This window comes from Ictidomys tridecemlineatus, chromosome 10 (genome assembly GCF_052094955.1).
Source record: "Ictidomys tridecemlineatus isolate mIctTri1 chromosome 10, mIctTri1.hap1, whole genome shotgun sequence".
In the NCBI taxonomy this organism is placed as follows: Eukaryota; Metazoa; Chordata; class Mammalia; order Rodentia; family Sciuridae; genus Ictidomys; species Ictidomys tridecemlineatus.
Genome location: NC_135486.1, coordinates 113,712,823 through 113,730,944, shown reverse-complemented (window position 1 = coordinate 113,730,944; position 18,122 = coordinate 113,712,823). Strand labels below are relative to the sequence as shown.

Below are 18,122 nucleotides of genomic sequence, written 5' to 3'. Positions count from 1 at the left end.
ATTTGTACATACAGCAGCTATGGGAATGGGTTTGCTCAGAGGTAGAATGCTCATCTACCATGTGTGAGACACTGGGTTTCATCTTCAGCATCACAGGAAAATAAGAATAACGATATTGTGTCCACTTATAACAATAACAACAACAACAACAAAATCAGCAAAAAGAAAAGCAGCTAGGTTCCAAGAACATATAAAGAGATTAGTCCCAGTGGCTTCACTTGAGTTTGTCATAATATCACATAACATTTGGCATTATTGACTACACAGTGATTTATTGATTTTCCACAAAATAAGAATGTAAAGAATTATGGGAGTCCAATGCCAGGTACAAAATCAAGGTATGGCCACTCACCCCCCCAAAATCCAAAAAAAAAAAAATTGAAAAAATCAATACAAGAACTTTAGTCAGTGCAGCCACACCAGAAAGACAAGGGGATCCATGTTTTAGTCATGCCTTCTGAATGCTGGCATGACCTGAAGGTTTAAATAGAAGCAGAATTGGGACCGTGGGGAAGAGGTATGCATTGTGAAGCAGTCTTGTCCAAACTGAGGTCTGAGGGATCACTATCTCACTTCTAACACTGTTAGGTGGCTCCTGAGAAGTCCTTATCACTTGAAAGGAATAAATTTTATTTATCGTTCAGGATATTTATCTACCAGACCTGGAATCCTAAAAGGGATAGTGTAGGTCTCATGAGATGATTGCTCCTATTGAGGGAATAAACTCCTGTGTATATCTGTCTACAAGGCTCTGCCTTTCCTGGAAGGAAATAAACAATGACTGAAGATTTCTGGGAACCACTCTGGGGTTCTGAAACAAGATATTGTAAAAGGTGACACTTGAGGGGTTGGGGTTGTGCCTCAGTTGTAGATCACTTGACTGTCATGTGTGAAGCACTGGCTTTAACCCTCAGCATTGCATAAAAATAAATGAATTAAACAAAGGTGTTTTGTTCATTTACAACTAAAAAGAATATTTTTTAAAAAGCTGATAGTTGAATGTCCCTTCAATATTGCCTCAATCTTCAAGGGAGATAAGACAGATTAGATAAATTTGTAATCTATTGTTAGTTTTTATAAGAGTACTCCTTAAATTATTAACATGTCTATGTGCACAGCTGAGCAGTAACAATATTAAGTTAGTAAAGGATACTGAATGAAGGCAGAATGCCAAGATTTATCCTGCTTTTAGTTTCTCATTGTACAGCTGCAGGCCCCAGAGTCAATGTCTTTACTCAGGCAGTATCTTTAAGTCCCTGTTTTCAAACAAAGGTAAAAGTAGGAGAGTGCGTGATTCTTTGCCAACTGCAAAGAGGACACTTGACCCCTCCAATTCCAGGAGAGGCAAAGGTGGCATTTCCACTGGATTCACTTCTGGACCCACCTCCTTCCCCAGTACAAAAACTGGCCTCACTGAATTGTAGCTTGTCACAGAATGGACACTCTGTAGGCACAGTTCTTCAAAGGGCAGCCCATCTTGCTGAAAGAAAGATACAGAATTCAATACTTATGAAGAAAAGTGGTGAAGAACCTATCCCTGAATTCTTTCATAGACACCCGGTCCTCCTAGCTATCAGCCTTATGCTTTTCTATCTGTGAGTCACTGTCCAGCATTTTCTCCTCCAGAAGCCTGGAGTTGGTGGCCTAATCAGGTTACTGTTTTCTTTAACTATTCGGAAGATAAAAATAGATGATGGAATTAAAATTGTTATAAACACTTAAGAATTTTCTATTGATCTTAAGCAGACTGCTTGAGCTTCTTCCTGTCCTGAAATCTATATTCCTATAGGTTTCAGGATTCATGGTGAGCTATATTCCCAGGGATAATCTGATTGGCTCTGAGTTTGCACATAGAGTGATGAACCAGAATTCAACAGATACAGATAATGCATAAGTTCTTATCACATGCAGTGGGAACTTCACCCTTTCAAGCTTTGGGAATTCTGGAGAAAACCAGGTTTCTTGGGTTTTGTCTCTTCATTTTCTGGGTTATCTGCTAAAAATATTCTGGAGGACTGTACCTGTTCATATGGTGATTCCTGTGCCCTCCTGGCTGTAGAACCATTTGCACAATGCACCATAGCCCCTCAGACTCCCTGGGAGGCTGACTGAACAATTCCCTCTTTTCTGTGAACCTCTCCTAGCACATCCTTCCCCCAAAAAACTCAATTCTCCCACCCTGAAATTAACAGAAATGTCTAAATGATGAGTGTCTAGAACAGAAAATACCTGACAGAAATTTTAAGAAGTTTTATTCTTTTCTTTTATATTATCTTTCCTCTCTCTGGGAGATTAGCATCAGTAAAGAGAATTATTTACCCCAAGTATAAAATCTACTAGCAACCTGACAAACACCCCAAACCCAATTGGGCTTTTCTTTTTTATTTCCCTCCACACTCCAGAATGAAAGAATGAATCTATACCATCTAGAAGTGATGTAATTTAGTTTTATTGTACTGTTATAGTTATAGCTTTGTCCCAGGGTTTTATAAACTAACTTCCATACCAGTCACATATAATTTAATCAAGCCTTTATTGAAGTGAACTAGTGGCCACAGACCAGAACTTAAAACTTCCCCCCCACCCCCATCAACCCTGAACAATTTCAAGAGTGCTCCTTATAAGCATGAACACCACAAAATGGATGTTTGGGGGTGTAGCCAATGTAAGCAAGCCAGGTTATAGAAGCAGGAGAGTGAATTCAAGCGACTGGAAGCCTAACCAATAACTGTGAGTCCAGTCATCCCAGTTACGGAAACAGAGCTTCGTTACCCTAGTTAGAGAAACAATGCCCCACTAGGTAGTTCCATGTTCTTAAAGATTTTGATAGTAAAAGGAAAAGAGGATCTTGACCCATTCATGACCCTTCTACTTGGCATGGCTCTTTTACAGAATGGAATTACAAAACAAAATGGAGTCACATTTGCTTTTACTATCACATTCCCACTGGTTTTAGTAGATTTGTTGTCAATCTTGCACATCATTAGGCTTCAGTTTCTTTTTCATCCTTCTGTGCCTAAGGGACCATACTAGGCTCGCAAGATCATAAGTCGGACCTCACCTACACTCTTGTGTAATAGGCAGAGCCCTATAGTAGTCCCAATCAGGAGAAGGACTAGGGGCCCAACTATGGCTGAGATGATTGTAGTCAGCCAAGGAGACCAGGAGCAATAGTTTTAGAACTAATTGCCTGAAGCTTCTTATGGTTTGTGTTTCTTTCTCACTAGCACCAAATTGTTTTTTTATTTTCCCAGAATGGTTTGCTTAAAAACAACACATTTTTCCTAGGGCCAAACAAAATCCTACTTGTTCTAGAAAGAGATGATCTAGACCCCCATCTGTTTGTAATACTATTTCTGTCAGAGAGTCTAGTAAAAATTCTAGTTTGGAGACTGACATTTTTAGTTCTCCTAAATCTAAATATATTCTATGGCTGAGGGACTTAAAATTTTTAGAGCCTGTGATAAGAGCTGCAGTTCCCAAAGCAGTATACTGATCCAGCTATTCCCATACCATCCAGGAGGGGAACTAAAATGGGGGCAGCCTGTCTATGTTGATTAATCAGTGGGCCCTGGCCTTTTAATAAGCCCAGGTTCTTTTCCTTTTTCTCCATCAAAATAGTAGGTTACATAGATAAGAGTTATTGACAGTTTTGAGATTTAGGTAAGGAGTTAGAAGTGGGACCAGGAAGCACAATTTTTGGCGAATGGGGAGTTGTCCCACTTATAATTTGGGTTGTGGAAGCAAGTGTCTCTATCTGGGAGATCACACAGGGTGATTTTGGGGGTAGTTCCCCAGGTACATCTTCCTGAGCTAGATATATAGGCGAATATCTATACTGACAATAATTTTTATCTAATATTAGGGACCTACTACTGCTGTAAAGTAAAAGGGCGATGACTGTTCTTACTGCTTCGAGCTGAAAGGAAGTGATGTGCAGTGGGCAAGAAGTTTGGAGTCTCTTTGTAGAAACTGAGAGGGTCAAGGCGTCCATGGTAAAAATCTGGTTCAGGAAGGACAGATTGTATATTCACCTGTGGGTGTGCACTTCTTTGAGATAAACAAAAAGACATGAGTACTGAAATACGATTAATGCAAAATATCAGTTTTAGCATCTGAAATCTTTTCATGAATATTATGAAAATGATAGAAATTAATAAGTGTTTACCAGGAGGCAGAAGACCTGACAAATTTTCCCATAACAAGACCTAACAAAGCCTAATAAGGCCCTTTTTTTAGGGAAATAAATCTTTCAAATTGTCAGAATTATCAGGAATGTAGACACAACATTTAGTTAAGTTAGATAATGTCATCTTATTTTGTAAAATATTTTTATTGGCATGACCTCTACATTCAGTAGAGATTTCTTTGTTACTTACGGGAAGATAATTATACTAGCAAACACTGATTAAGTCTACTTGTGTATGAGGTTAGGAAAATATGTAAGCCTTAAACTGACTAAAAACTTCTGACTCTGGCAATTTTTATTATCAGGCATTCTTGCCTAAGAATTTTTCTTTTGTTGTCTCCAGTCTTACTAATTTTGAGGGGTGTTAACACAAGTGTACATTTTATGTTACAATAAAATAAGTGTTGTTTATTTTTAATGCCAAGGAATGGCTGTGATTTGGTTTTTAACTGTTTTTGCTAGGTGAGTAAGACCAAGCTGGTCAAACTGACCTTTTTCCTATCTATTGGTAAGAGTCAGCTGAGTTTCCTTGGATGACACTCTTGGGGAACTTGTGAGCAGCATTTCAGCTCTGCTAGTGCCATCTGCATTAGGATGGGTCAAGGTCTTGCTGACCATGTGGCTTCCCTTGGAAGAGTCAGGCATGTCTCCCCTTTTTAAGGAACCTCCTCTTTTGCAGCATGTATACTCATTGGCTTTCTGTTCTTCAGTGGTCTCATTAATCTCCCTTATCAGGAGGTTATGTGGCCCAGAGTTGCAAAGCTCTTTCCCCTGTCCTGGGTTCAGGCTGACTCAGAGGGCAAGAGCCTAATATTGGTTTTCTTGGCCCCTATATTTTAACCTTAATTTTTAAGTTTGACCTTTAACATCCAGCAAGTCAGTTTTATCAGTCTTAAACTTACAATACTCTGTTTTAACTTTAATGTTTATAACTTTAGAGTTAATTTTTTTTACATAACACAATATCTTTTTTATTAACTTATTTAATGTTGAGGATTGAACCCATTGACTCACTCATGCAAGGCAAACACTGTACTGCTGAGCCATAATTTTAGCCCCTTTTCAGTTAGTTTAATCCCTTTTAATTATTATCTGTCTACAAATGATGGCTTAGTATCTCAAATTAACTTAGGTTGTGTGTTAATGAAGATTTACTTCTATAACACATTAACAGGCTCAGTTATTGTTACTTGTGGAGCAGGCTGAACAAATGTTAGCTTTGCTTGTTTGCCTCAGGTCTGAACACTCAACTCCACTCAAGGTTGAACACTGGACTTTTACCCATCTGTTATAATGGAAACCCACATCTGACCCCTGCCTGATCTGCCTGAAGGCAGAAGATGATAACCTTAGCAACTACAGTGATAAAATCATTGTATGCCAACAAGGCAGCTTGTGGACCCAGAGAGGCCATTAGATTTTGGCTATAAATCTCTCTCTTGCGAGGTCCCCCTCTCTTGTTCTCTCTTTCTTATCTTACTTTTGCTCTCTTCTATTCTCTCTCTCATTCTCTTTCTCTTTATCTCCCTCGCTCATACACTTTTTTTTCTCTCTCTCTCTCTCTCCTTTCTCTGTTTCTCTCTCTTCTCTCTCTCTCTCTCTCTCTCTCTTTCTTTCTCTCTCTCTCTCTCTCTCTCTCTCTCTCTCTCTCTCTCTCTCTCTCTCTCTCTCTCTCTATCCCTATTAATCAGACACTGCCACAATAAAGGTCTCTTGGTTGTTCTCAGTGTCATGGTCACTTTTTTAGTTATAATGAAAATACAAAGTGAAATTAGCAATAGTAAAAACATATCCAGCTTGTATATAATTTTGAAACTTGGCTGAGTTATGTATTTTTATTAGAGATTATAGTAATTTTTTTAATAAAATCAATCTTTGAATATAACTCTAAATTAACTAAAATCTGGCCTACTTTGAAGTTATTTTAACATGCTGTAAGGTGGGAGGCAGAGCCTTATCTCAAGTAAGGCAGGGCTCTTCACAAATCTTAGGTAAAGTGTTTAAGTTCTAAAGCTGATCTTTGTCTCTCTTTTTAGATATTATTTTATAAAGTTTACATATATTGTTTTCAGACTCTGTATGAATGTTAGCTAGCACAATATGACATACATCTGAAACATTAATTCAGAAAAGGCTGAGCACTCTTTCTTTTATGTGGAAATATGGCAGAAATCTTTTATAATATCAACCTTTAAACAGATCAGGCTCTCATTATCTTTTAAAATACCTTTAAATTTTTATATCCCAGTGTAAGAGGTAACATAAGGTTAGGTTACAAAACATCAAATAATATAAATAAATCCCCAATAAAATCTATTATCCTCTTTGAGTTTAAATTACCATTACAGAAAATTTTAGTTTGGAGAATACCAACTTGATAAAATGTGCCTTTAAACTTTTTACCTTAAAGACTTGCATACCTGAAACATATGAACACATTCAATCTGTAAAAAAGAGTAATGTACCACACTTTTATCAATGTTTTTATATTATCCAAGGTTAACTTTTAAAAAAAATCTAGACTGTTTAATGTAGAACAATACTTTAAAATTAACATTGCTGTTTAACCAAGATTATTTGTTGTAGGGGATAAAATTCAGAGGCACAATGTAATTAATATTTTTTAGAAGGTTTTGTCATTTTAGCATATAAATATATCAGTACATTAATATTTGTCTGTAGGGAAAGACCTTGAATAGTTTTAACTATTTGTGTTATATATATAAACAACTTATTTACATATAAACCTTTTAATATTTATCTTTTATTTTTAGACCTTTATATTACTTAATTAGACCTTTTTTTGTTTACTTAGATGTATTAAAATTATACTTTACCACATAAAGACTTTTTACCTGGAACCAATTTTTAAATGGTTTTAAAGATGATTTTTTCTCTCTTTTAAGATATTATTTTATAAAGTTTAAATATATTGTTTCCTGACTCTGTATGAATGTTAGCTAGCACAATATGACATACATCTGAAACATTCGCTTATTTTTTAAAACCTATTAGATTTTTACTAAATATATTTTTATATTAGAACATTTTAATAATTTTTAATCCATTGATCCTTTTTTCTGTTTATACCTTGAAGTAACCCTTATACATTCCTGAATTTAGATAAATTAATCTATTTTAATAAGATGAAATATTTGTTATTTATAGTCTTTAATTGAAATGTAGTTGAAACCTCTTGACTCCTTGTATGTAGAATTATACCTGTTGGGACTTTTAATTTGTAGTAACCTTGTTTTAATGATAACACAAAATATTTTTGGAGAGAGAGAGAGAGAGAGAGAGAGAGAGAGAGAGAGAGAGAAAGAGAGAGTTTTTAATTATTTATTTTGAGGATTTTGGTGGAGGCAATATTGTTATTTTATTTTTATGTGGTGCTGAGGATCAATCTCAGCGCCCTGCATATTCCAGGTGAGTAAATTACTACTTGAGCCACATCCTCTGTCCCACACAAATAATTTTAAAAAAATTAATTTACCAACTTATGAAAACACCAACATTGATTAGGTATTTTGCCTTATGAAATTTAAGGACTTAAGAGTACTTGATATTATATTTAACAGTTAGCATTTTAACTTTGTATAACAATTAGATGTCTATAACAAACACATCCATGATTAATTTTATATATATTTAGATGTAATTTATGTTTCATTTTTTAAAAACAGGGTATCAAACAGGTGCATTAAATAGTGTTAGTAATCATTTTTTCCTGTTGAAGAAAAGTCCTAGACAGAATGGATATCAGACACTTTATGAATATTAACATTTTTAACAGCTGTTTAACAATCTAGAAAAAAACTGTGCATTGGTAACTTTAAAGACATTTGTATTTTTATTTATTGTTCCAATTTAAATTGAACCTTTTAAATCATATTAACCAAAGGTATTTGGATCTATTTTTAAAATTTTAATTTATGAGCTCAGATGTCAATTACTTTTGTACCAAATATATATAGACATGGCAATACATGTAGATGGACAGTACACCAGTGCACCCACACAAAGCAAACAGACAAACAAAAGCCTTGTAACTTATTTTTAAAACCTATTAGACTGAAAGTTAACCCTTGTAAATTGGCCTTAGAATAAAGCAGAGTGTAATCAGAAAAACATATTAATCTAGGCATATTAGATCAAAATTATCAATTTGACAAATATAGAATTTTAAAAGTTTTTCTGACCTTTTCCTTGAGGAGGTCCTATTCATAAACGTTAAAAAAGTTAAGGGAATATAGACAAATGAAAGGGTCTTATTTTTTTCCTGAAGGAACTTCCCAAAGATGCAGCTCCACTGGTCTCCTAGGGAGAGTCCCCAGGTTGGGGACCCATTCTAAACTGGTTTTTATGATTTCTTAAATTGTGGCCACCAAATTTTAGCCTTACATGGAAAAATCTTTGGACCACTTTTTTAATAGTTGGAAGTTATTCATGCTTGCAAATACTGAGAGACAAAAGCCAAACTTCCTAGACAAAATTATGCTTTTTGTTATACAATTTAGGAATAATAATTTTATAAAACACTTTAGTTTTAATCTGTCCTCTATAGGAACTCACATGATTTACCCAGTTGGCCACCTGGCCTAGTTCCTAAGTGAAGGCAATCTCCAGAATGCTTTTTTTTTTACCTTTAGCTTTTACTATTGACAATTCTTTAGTCCTGTTGGCAGCACTTTACATTTTAATGAAAGCTGTAGTGAGCGCAGTTAAAACCATTTTAATAATTTTTTTCTCATTAGAAACAAATTGAGGTAGAAATTAACACAGAACACAAAGGGAACAAACAAAAACAAACCAACAAACAAAGTTCTGAAAATTGTTAAGAAAATAAATTAAAGGGGTCCAAGTAACGATCTCTATAGAGCTTCCTTGTCCCATGATGATGGTGAAGGGAAGGAGTCCTGATGAGAGAAGAGCAGTTGTGAGATCAAAAAACGGGCCCATGCACAACACAGGGACAGATAAATACAAGACAGATGGCCGGCAAACAGACACTGGACAAATGACAAATAGGAAGGCAGAAGCTGGAGAAATGACAAACCGCAAAACAGATGCAGGACCAGCAACAATCGGTAAGGTCACACAGGGAGAAAACTAATGGGGCAGAAACCACATCTCATTCTTCCCCCAGGAACAGATGAGGCCCCACAGGAAGGCCTTTAGTGGGACAGAGACAATGTCTCCTCATGCCCCCAGATACAGACAGATGAGGTCACACAGGGAGTCCTCCAATGGGGCAGAGTCATGACTCATGCTGCCCCAGGCAAAGGTAAGAGCCCACTGGGAGGCCTCCAAGGAGAAAGTGACAACATCTCCTCCTGTTCCAGGAAAAGTGTAAGCAACTGCATCCAATCTGGCCTTTTCCCCAGAGGAGTCCACTCACCATATCTTACAGGCCAGCAGGAGGAGCATTCTAGGATGCTATAGCCCCCAGATGTTATAGTTAAAGCTTCATCCCAGGGTTTCACAAACTGACTTCCAGACTACTCGTGTATAATCGAATCAAGCCTTTATTGCAGCACACTAGTGGACACTCAACAGAATATAAAGCTATTCCCCAGATCAGCCCTGAACAATTGCAAGGGTGCTCCTTATAACCCTGAAAACCACAAAAGGGATGTTTGGGGGTCCAGCCAATGCAAGCAAGCCAGGTTTCAGAAGCGGAAGAGTGCAGTCAAGTGGCAGGAAGCCTAACCAATCACAGTTGGCTCAGTCACCCCAGTTACAGAAACAGAGCCCTGTTACCCTAGTTATAGAAACCATGCCCCATTAGGTATTTCCATGTCCTTAAAGGTTTTGATATCAAAAGGAAAAGAACAACTTGACCCAGTCATGACTTTTCTACTTGGCATGGTAGTTTTATAGAATGGAGGCACAAAACAAAATGAAGTCACATTTGCTTTTACTATCAGAGTATTTAATGGCAGAATTTGTACAGAATATATGAAACCTATACTGCCTTAAACATTCTCCTCTAAAAAGCAGCAGCAAGTTCTTATTGCAACTGTCTGGAACACATTATGGGTTCTTATTTTATATTGTATATTTTCTTCTCATTCAACAGGAGAGTTCCTGAATTTGGAGGGTCCCCCTCAATGTAGATGAGAGGAATTACAGAGCATGCTGGGCCATTTATCCATGCCACAGTTTTCTCCTCTGCCACTATGGGGCCACATTAGCAGAATTAGCTGTTTCATGGTTAAAATATCTGCTAGGACTCTCTTGTACACCATTTCTTTTTTCTATGTTTCTCTCATCTCTTGGAATTGTGGAGTAGGGGTTGTATGACATAGAACACTCTGGCATGGGGCTGTGAGTATGACACATCTGAGTTGCTAGCCAGCCAGGCCAAATGAGCACCAGCCTTTGTGGGTTTAAATACAAAGGGAGTTGATGCATGGGGGCAATAAACAAAGTGTGCTGTGACTGGCCACCTTAATGAACATGAGCATGCCTGGCTCTGCGCTGCCATCTGAGCATCACACTTGGAGGAACAGACTCAATGAGTGGGAGAATGGCCTGGAGATGATTCCTCAGTCATTAATTCCTCGCTTTAGCACTCAGAGGACATAGGGAACTCAGCCTTCCCTCTGGCTCAAGGCAACCACATTGTCTGACAACAGATTTGGATGACACTCAACATGGCTCACATTTGTGTGAGGTAGAGGGAAGTCTCATTGTTTCAAAATGGTACATTTGCCATTCAACAGAAGGATATTATTAATTCTTCCAAGGATCCATATAAAGTCAATTTTCAAAAAGGGCTGGGAGAATTGCAGAGAGAGAAGGAAAAGCCCCAAAGTTTTATGACAAAGTTGTAAGAAAAAAAAATGTCACCAGAAGCTCTCAATGAGTCCTCTGTGATTGAATAGATTGTGTTAAGCAAAATCTCGTCGTCAAAGTAACTTCAAAATATCACCCCCCTTTTTAGACTGGGAAATAATAAATTAAGGAAGGGCTAATACACCAAAGAGACATGCAAATAAAATGCCCTGGCAGAATGCCAGTCTGCACCTTGCAGGAGCACTCAAGTCTGGGAATGTGTATTGAGCATAAACCTAATAATTGGGTCATAAAATCTCAACTTCTCTTAGCTCATAATTATGACTTTGGTGTAAGGGGGGCCTTTCTAAATGGAGTTGGGAAAGAGAGAATGTGCCCAGTTTCTCTCACTTTGAGTTGGAGTTGTTGTTATATATCACCTACATGTTTCCTCCCTCATTGCCTGGTCCAGTTTCTGAGTCAGAGACTGGTCAGGCTCTTATCTATAGAATGACAATCATAGTGATCTGGCTTTGTCTTTCACTTTATAGATGTGGAACCTATTCACATGTGCTGTTTGAGAAGCTGGGAATTTCTGAGCCAACACCTTTGTCTTTCTTTGGAATGTTTCTGCACTACTGCAAGGTGAGTATAGTTGAGTTCCCTTTTTTTTTATTTGGCAAAAAAAAAACAGTTTAATGTCATTGATAAAAATGCACTTCTTTTTGAGGAAGTTCCCAGCTCTCATCCTTTCTGAAACGGTGTGCAAGCTCTACCCTGAGCATGGCCAGATTTTTCCCTGGGGCTCTGCTGTCAACTTTTCAAGAGCCTCAGTGAAACAGCTCAGATCTCTAGTTCATCTGCATTAGATGCTCATGATGTTGTTCAGACTTGTACATATCATAAAGGGGATGTTTAATTTGCCTTTGCACATTTCCCGGAAATTTATATTGTATTTAATATTTGATCAAAAATCTGTGAAAGAGAAGACATCAAGCACATTCAAACACTCCTATTCATAACTAGATCTCACGAATAGCTATTTAAAAAATTTTAATGGATAGATTTGAAACTACAATTTCTTGAGCAATGCATGTATTCATAGTTTGCTAATTTGCACATACATACTTTCTTAATGTCTAAATTTGTGATTATTTCTAAGGAACTACTGACGTTTTACTACTGAAGTTACATGTAGAGGATTTGAGAGATGAAACAAAAGCATTCTGCATTTTTATTATCCTCAAAAGATAATACCCTGTCTGTAAATCTTAGAAAGAAAAAATTATGAATGAGATCAGACAGTTCCTATCTATGGACTTGACATAATTAAACACAAGATGAGTATTGTTTTTTCAACGAAGGCACATTTAGTGATGTCAAATGACCAGAAATTGGGTGATTTAAAAATTACTAAAATTTAAGTCAACTGAATGGAATGTTCCAAAAGAAATGTGAAATTGTGGCTTGCATTTGGAACTAACCTGGTTAGTTATTTGACTCAAGTCTTCACTACTGGACAGAAATTCATGAGCTCAAAACCAGAGGCCAGAAGCAAAGGCTACACTCTGCTCAGATTATCTCTCCCAAACACTGAGGCTGGTTTATCATATTCTAATTCTAAAATTCTGAGACCTAAAGACCATCTGAGAATTCCATACTGCTATTCCTGCTCAAAAGGAATTATTTCCTATTCACGTTTTTCCTTTCAGCAGTATACTAGACAGGCTGTAAGATCTACATAATTGGGGATCTCCCTGTGAATCACAAAAATATCCCCCCTGAAACATACCAACAGGAAGATTTATTTTTAAGTGTTAGAAGCAAAAACTTAGAGTACTAAGTTTGCTGACTCCCATGGGTAGGGTGGCATCTCCCCATCTCTTCCACATTGAGCTGGAAAACTGGAAGGTGACCCCATTTGTCAATCCTCACTTATTTTTTCTCACTCCACAACATACATGAGAATCACTGATATGGTGTTGGTGTCCCTCAGAAGATCATGTGTGAGGCAATGCAAGTAAGTTCAGAAATAAACTGTTTAAATTGTGAAAGCCTTAATCTACTCACTATACTATTTCCTCAGTAAGGATTAACTGGTTTCAACTGTAGGCAGGTAGGATATTGGTGGAAGAGGTGGGTCTCTGAGGGCCTGGCTTCAGGGCATACATTTTGTCCCTGATTAGTGGAGTTTCTGTATGATTCCTAGTGCCATGTCCTAAACTTCTTTATTCCTTTACACTCTTCTCCCATGTTATTCTGTCTCACTGCAGACCACAGCAACAGAGTAAGTCGTGTATGAATTGAGACCTCTGAAACTGTGAGTCCAGTTGTTCTTGTCAGCGTCATAGTAGTGAAAAAGCCAACTAAACTAATCACATCAACATGGTTAACTAAAGAGGTGATTTGTGCCTTTAATTTCCTAATTTCCCCATGATTCTAGAAGGATTCATGAAAGAAATGAAAAAGATCTGGGGAAAAAATGAGTGAAGTGTCCTTGAGAATGTCCCTGGGAAACTCACTCACTTTCTCTCAGTTTTAATTTTTTCACATCCAGGTGGAGGGAATGATTCAAATTTGGCAGGATTTCAAAACAGTTCATGCACATGAGAAAATGATATAGAAAACTAGACTTGCTTCATATTCCTAATCAAGGAAAACTAGCGAAACTGTGGCACAAACTGTAGTCCCAACGACTCTGGAGGCTGAGGCAGGAGAATCGCAAATCCAGGAGTCATTCTGAGGACCTTTAAGAAGATATATCTGCCATTTGTCCCAGATATCCCACTCCTCGGTCTATACCCAACATAGAGAACATGGCAAAATCTTATCTCAAAGAAAAAAAAGAATAATTACTTCAATATATACAATACTTAAAGAAAATCTAAGATTGACTCTAAATTCCCTTTTCTAATATCTCTTTTCTTTTTTTTCTTTTTTGCTTTTAGATGTCTTAGAATAAGATCTTTCCTCTAATCTTCCCTTTTTAGCAAAAAAGTATAGAAGGTGGTATCACCATATTAGAACTTAAACCATACTACAGAGCAATAGTAACAAAAGCAGCATGGTATTGGCACCAAGATAGACTGGTAGACCAAAGGTACAGAATGGAGGACACAAAAACTAACCCACATAATCGCAGTCATCTTACATTAGACAAAGGCGTGAAAACAAATATTGGAGGAAAAAAAAACTTTTCCACAAATGGTGCTGGAGAAACTGGCAATCCATATGCATTAAAATAAAATTAAAATCCTATTTCTCACCATGCACAAAACTCAACTCAAATAAATAAAGGAGCTAAGAATTAAATCAGAGTCACCATGCGTATTATAAGAAAAAGAAGGCCAAAATCTCCCTCATGTCAGATTAGACCCCAACTTCCTTAATAACACTCCTATAGCACAAGAATTAAAACCAAGAATCAATAAGTGGGGTGGATTCAAACTAAAACGTTTCTTCTCAGCAAAATAAATAATCATTGAGGTGAATAGAGAGTCTATATCTTGGTAGCAACGTTTTACCCCTAACACATCAGATACAGCACTAATCTCTAGGGTATATAAAGAACTCAAAAAGCTAATGACCAAAAAACTAATATCTCACCCAATAAATGGGCCAAGGAACTGAAGAGACACCTCTCAGAAGATGATTTATAATCAACTAACAAATATATAAAAATGTTCAACATGCCTAGCAATTAAAGAAATACAAATCAAAACTACTCTAAGATTTCATCTCACTCCATTCAGAATGCAGCTATTAAGAATACAAACAACAATAATTTTTAGTGAGGATGTGGGGAAAAAGGAACATTCATACATTGCTTATAGGACTGTAAATTGGTACAGCCAATATGAACAATAGTATGGAGATTCCTTGGAAATCTGGGAATAGAATCACCATTTGACCCAGCTAGTGCTCTTTTTGGTCTATACCCAAAGGACTTAAAAACAGCATACTTCAGTGACACAGCCACATCAAAGTGTATAGCAGCACAACTTACAATAGCCAAACTCTGGAACCAACATAGACGCTTTTTAGTAGGTGAATGGATAAAGAAAATGTGTTATATATATACACAATGGAATATTAGTCAGCAATAAAAGAGAATAAAATCATGACATTTTCAGGTAAATGTATAGAGTTTGAGAAGATAATGCTCAGTAAAGTTAGCTAATCCCAGAAAAACAAATGTCAAAAGTTTTCTCTGATATAAAGAGGGTGATTGATAATGGGGCTTGGGGGGGAGCATGGGAGAATTTAGACAAACTCTAGATAGAACAAAGGGGTGGGAGTGCTAAGGAGGGGGCAAGGAGGAATAAAAAGATGGTGGAATGAGATGGATATCATTACCTTAAATACATATATGAAGACCTTAAAGGTGTAAATGTACTTTCTATAAAACCAGAGATATGAAAAAAATGTGCTTTATATGTGTACTATGAATTGTAACTCATTCTTCTGTCATATATAACAAGTTAAAATAAAAATAAATAAAACAGAGGATTCAGAGTGGGAGTAATAAACCAACTTTGTCTTGCAGTGGAGTGCACTGGGACCTGGACTTCATGTATAAGAAGATGCATGCACCAAACCAGAGAGAGACCACAGTGAGGTGGGAGCTGCAAGTGGCAAAGGAATTTGTCTTATACTTTGAAGGATGAAGCCATAGGATGTAGAAATCAGGATGATATTTTATTTATCCTGAGTCCCTGGGAAAATAAGGAGTGGAGACCAAATGTGATGCCAGAAATATGGGATAATGTGTTCATAGTGATAAGAAACTTTTGATCCAAGAAAACAATTTGTAAACAAATTTTTTCTATCTCTAATGATCTAGCAGCTAAAATAATTGAAATATGCTTTTTTCAAAACAAGTGAAATCTAAAATCTGCCTTCATGATCATGATCACTCTAAATTGCAAAATTTCTGGACTTTATTAAGGACCAAAATTTAGGTCTCCTCTCAGTAAAAAAAAAATGCGTATGTATATGTGTGTATATGTATACATATTGTGTGTGTGTGTGTGTGTGTGTGTGAGTCTGTATATATGGGGTTGTTATGTGTGTGAGCATGTGTGTGATTTATATAGATTTCTTGTGTTTGTTGCTCACTTTATGAGTCTGAGTTTAAGAAAAGGTGCTTAGCATCTAATATGTGTGTCTGTGTGTGTGTGTGTGTGTGTGTGTGTGTGTGTGTGTGCATGTGTGTGTTCTAGATTATGTTACAGAATTTTGGTCAAATACTGCTGCCCACAACCAGTGTGGGCAGCTCAACTTAAGGTCACTCGTGGGAATTTCCTGGGATACCAAATAAAACACATACACACACTTTACCTTTGAATCAAGCTTCAGGATGGCTCCCCTGCTCTCGGCCTCAAGCTCCCCAAATGGGAGAGTGAGGAAAGTCACCAGAGGCTGGCAAGAGAGAGAGCTAGTATGTTCAGAAGTGAGCTTTTGTTGGGGGGGAACCTCATTCTTTAAAAAGTTTCATCCAAAAAAGGTCAAGAGGGGCAGGGTTACAGGTGAGAAATTCAACCCCTGGGGCTGTGGGAAGAAACACCTACCTATGAAGACACATTCGGCTACTTCAAGGATTCAGGCAATATCTAGGTCCCTACAAAAGTAACCGACAGAATCTCTTCCAATTACAAGAAGGAGAATGCCAGTAATTCAGCCCAACAGCTCCCTCATATTCCAGCTTTTTTATTTGAAAAAAGGAGGCGATGGTTCACTTTTTTGAATCCCTGAATTCTTATTTTAAAGGCTCACCATCCAACTATTGCAATAGAGAATTAGTAGAGAGAATTACTAGCAAAGAGAACAACACAAGAATATAACATGCAGAATGTTTAAGAATGTTTCCAGGGTTTTTTGATCAGCTAAAAAGTAGGATCTTTTAGTAGAGAGAATTAGTAGCAAAGAGAACAAAATAAGAATTTAACATGCAGAATGTTTAAGAATGTTTCCAGGGTTATTTGATCAGCTAAAAAGTAGGATCCGAAAAATCAATTTTACTTTTTTTTACCTCTTGAATATAATGATGAATCTCCAAAAGATCCAAGCTCTTATTATTCTTTTGCCAAATACCCAACAAATGGTTTTTAACCTTCTTCCAATCCCATTGGGAAGCATTGTATTTGGTTAGCATGACATTTGAGTCTTTCCTTAAATTTCAAATCTGAAACTTCATTACTAATATTTATGACAGTAGCCTCTAAAGCATTTAGCTTAGTATCAATCTTTCATCAATATTTATTTGATTATGAAGAGCCTTGGAAGTATTCTGAGCCATATTATTAAGAAAATTTGCATGTCGAATATTTTGAGATATGGCCACTGAAGCTGTGACCATTGAAGCAATAAAAGAAACCAAAGCAACAACTCCCACTATTATGAGCACATTTAGATCTCACTAGCTGGGCATGTATTTGTTTTAAGACTTGAAAACCAGCTTCAGTGTACCATGGCTCTGAAATATTAGCTGGTAATAAGACAAAAGAAGGCTGATGGAGTATTCCTTTTCCTCTAATATATCTGGTGATACAGTTAGTTAAATTACATTTACTACATGTTACAAGATATCTATAATCTTTCCATTTTATTTTTACATTCCAGTAATTAAGACATAAAGGAGATTGAACACATGCTCATAAGCAATAGCAAGAATCTTCCTTACAGTTCTTGCCTACAAAGTCTGGTAAAGGCTTGTCAGTAAAATGTAAGAATTCTGAGGCAGAAATTAAGTACCAAACATCTTTCTGAATGCCATCTTTGCTGAAAGTCAAGATGTTGCTAACAAATCCTCCAGGAGTTGGCAGTACTCTTGCATAACTGCATTTTATCAATTTTAGGAGACCAGTACAAAATATACCCACCATTTTTTGACACTTTATGTTGTAGTGGAAAAGTATTTATATAATCTATCCACTTAAGAAAACTGCCAATTTCTATTGCAGAACAGTTAGGACAATGAGATATTATTCATGGACGTTCTGGTGAGATTACTGGTTTGTTATGGAAAAGTCCCATTTTAATAATTCATCTAATATAAGGTTTTAAGTCTCCATTAACAATACAATTAGTTGGTCTAAGTCTCCTAATTCTGTATTTCCCTCAAATAACACTTTTAGACAACCAGCATGTTTAT

General features: G+C 36.7%; 1 long non-coding RNA gene across 1 annotated transcript; it reads left to right on the top strand.

Annotated features, from left to right (window-relative positions):
* Positions 1–1,476: 1,476 nt before the first annotated feature.
* LOC144367059 (uncharacterized) lies at positions 1,477–15,710 on the top strand. Its single transcript, XR_013426266.1, has 3 exons — positions 1,477–1,595; positions 11,521–11,614; positions 15,516–15,710. It is a non-coding gene; the product is annotated as an uncharacterized LOC144367059 (long non-coding RNA).
* Positions 15,711–18,122: the final 2,412 nt, after the last annotated feature.